This window comes from Bolinopsis microptera, chromosome 13 (genome assembly GCF_026151205.1).
Source record: "Bolinopsis microptera isolate Bmic1 chromosome 13, MBARI_Bmic_1.0, whole genome shotgun sequence".
In the NCBI taxonomy this organism is placed as follows: Eukaryota; Metazoa; Ctenophora; class Tentaculata; order Lobata; family Bolinopsidae; genus Bolinopsis; species Bolinopsis microptera.
Window position 1 is genome coordinate 2,319,845 of NC_087084.1, and position 2,500 is coordinate 2,322,344.

General features: G+C 36.0%; 2 long non-coding RNA genes across 2 annotated transcripts in view; one reads left to right on the plus strand and one right to left on the minus strand.

The window, feature by feature from the left end:
- LOC134825193 (uncharacterized) overlaps positions 1-1,279 on the minus strand; it is a 3,190-nt gene extending 1,911 nt beyond the window's left edge. The window contains exon 1 of the long non-coding RNA XR_010161503.1: positions 1-1,279. This exon is cut by the window's left edge and continues 266 nt beyond it. This is a non-coding gene — a long non-coding RNA (uncharacterized LOC134825193).
- A 755-nt stretch (positions 1,280-2,034) lies between these two features.
- The window catches only part of LOC134825183 (uncharacterized), a 2,847-nt gene continuing 2,381 nt past the window's right edge, over positions 2,035-2,500 (plus strand). The window contains exons 1-2 of the long non-coding RNA XR_010161501.1: positions 2,035-2,125; positions 2,220-2,500. The exon at positions 2,220-2,500 is cut by the window's right edge and continues 737 nt beyond it. This is a non-coding gene — a long non-coding RNA (uncharacterized LOC134825183). The remainder of the gene's footprint in view (positions 2,126-2,219) is intronic.

A 2,500-nucleotide genomic window follows, 5' to 3' on the forward strand; every position in this document is an offset into this window, starting at 1 on the left:
GTATTTAGATGAAGCAAGGTCAGGAACCCAGCATGGTGGAGGATAATGACAGTTATCGTGCAAAAAGATCTGTCACTTTACTTTTGTAGCTTTCAATTCTATCAGAATCGTAGTTTGTAAATTCACATACCTTTGATGAAGTAAATGTTAGACAGTGTTTTTATGAATATATCCCCGTGAAAAACTTACTTAACAACAGTAAGATAATAAACTTCTGAGAAATTCAATCATGAAGGGTCTTATTTCATCAAAAAAGCTGAAGTTTGAAGGCCATTGAAAACAACGCTGATATAAATGAAAGCCAAATATATATGTAATCTTCAGCTCAACTGTCCATCATGTCTGTTAGATTATGATAGTTGCAGTTCAACTACAGTAAAAGCAGATAAAATTAAAACAATTATGCCCTTAAACTGTATGTCTTGAAAGAGCAGTTTCTTCTGGGCTTCTGGTTGTTAGAAGGCATCTCAGTTACCAGTACTTGTGATTCCGCGGTTATAGCTTGAACCATGTTTTGTGCATGCAACACTTAGATGAACCGTTGATTAGAAAATTGAAGAGATTTCAAAGCAATCTCTTGCAGTACTACCGTCTTCGTTCTTTAGACCAAAGTAGTTGAAAAGAATTATGTGGTGCCACAGGACTCTGCAGTAAATATCCACCATAAAGATCTTCACACACAATCCAGTCAACACCAGTGATCCCGGGAATTAGCTCTCTTTTGGTTTTTTCTTCCTTTCCACTTGGTCACTGAGCTGAAGTTACTCTCATCACCACATGTCAGTTCAATCAGTAAAACTAAAATATTCTTGGAGAATGGAACTAACTGACAAAATTAAAATATCCAACCTCTAGCATTGTAGGTATGCTGAGGGAATTGGGCAGGGTATTTATCTTCGTCAAACAGTATATTCCAATCCCTTGCATCACTAGAGATGTCCTTCTTCATCATCATCATCTCCTTACCAAGCTTCTAGTACTGGGTAAGTTTAGACCTGAACTTAGACCACAGCTCCCACAGTCCTCCTTGGGTGACGGGTGTGTTACTACTCTCTCTGTTGTCTGCCAATTGAATCGGAAAGGTCGAGGTGATTTCATGTTAGTCTTTAAATCTCTGTTGACAAAATGTGTAATACTCTAATCGTGAAATATCGTCAACTCACTACTAAAGCCCTTTGCATTGGATCAACTCCAACAAAATAACTTCGGGTCAGCCTACAAAATGTTTGAGTATCCACAAAGTGGGATGAAAATGTCTCGTATAGCGCTCGATTTTTCCTAACGATATTTTTTAACTTTCGGTAATGACGACCAAACGCATCGCGCGGCTTTTATTTTTAAAATAAATCTTTGCTAACAAAAAAATCTAAAACCCCACAAATGTCTGATCGCAGTATATTATAAATTAAATTTCCAATGCATAAAATAGTTCTTGAAAATCAATGAACAACAATTTACCGTATTTAAAATTTTTTATTAATTTTAAATACATAATTGTTCAAATTTTGTTATTTTACAAAGTAATTTAAAATTATACAATTATAACCCATAATATTTATTCATATCATATTTTAAAATAGTAAAATGTATACGGGATAATAATTAGCAATTTTGTTAGATAAAAATAATTATTTTAAAAATAAAAAGCCGCGCGATGCGTTTGGTCGTCATTACCGAAAGTTAAAAAATATCGTTAAGAAAAATCGAGCGCTATACGAGACATTTTCACTCACTTTGTGAATACTCGAACATTTTGTAGGCTGACCTGAAGTTATTTTGTTGGAGTTGATCCAATGCAAAGGGCTTTAGTAGTGAGTTGACGATATTTCACGATTAGAGTATTACACATTTTGTCAATAGAGATTTAAAGACTAACATGAAATCACCTCGACCTTTCCGATTCAATTGGCAGACAACAGAGAGAGTAGTAACACACCCGTCACCCAAGGAGGACTGTGTGAGCTGTGGTTTAAGCTCAGGTCTAAACTTACCCAGTACTAGAAGCTTGGTAAGGAGATGATGATGATGAAGAAGGACATCTCTAGTGATGCAAGAGATTGGAATATACTGTTTGACGAAGATAAATACCCTGCCCAATTCCCTCAGCATACCTACAATGCTAGAGGTTGGATATTTTAATTTTGTCAGTTAGTTCCATTCTCCAAGAATATTTTAGTTTTACTGATTGAACTGACATGTGGTGATGAGAGTAACTTCAGCTCAGTGACCAAGTGGAAAGGAAGAAAAAACCAAAAGAGAGCTAATTCCCGGGATCACTGGTGTTGACTGGATTGTGAAGATCTTTATGGTGGATATTTACTGCAGAGTCCTGTGGCACCACATAATTCTTTTCAACTACTTTGGTCTAAAGAACGAAGACGGTAGTACTGCAAGAGATTGCTTTGAAATCTCTTCAATGTTTCTAATCAACGGTTCATCCAAGTGTTGCATGCACAAAACATGGTTCAAGCTATAACCGCGGAATCACAAGTACTGGTAA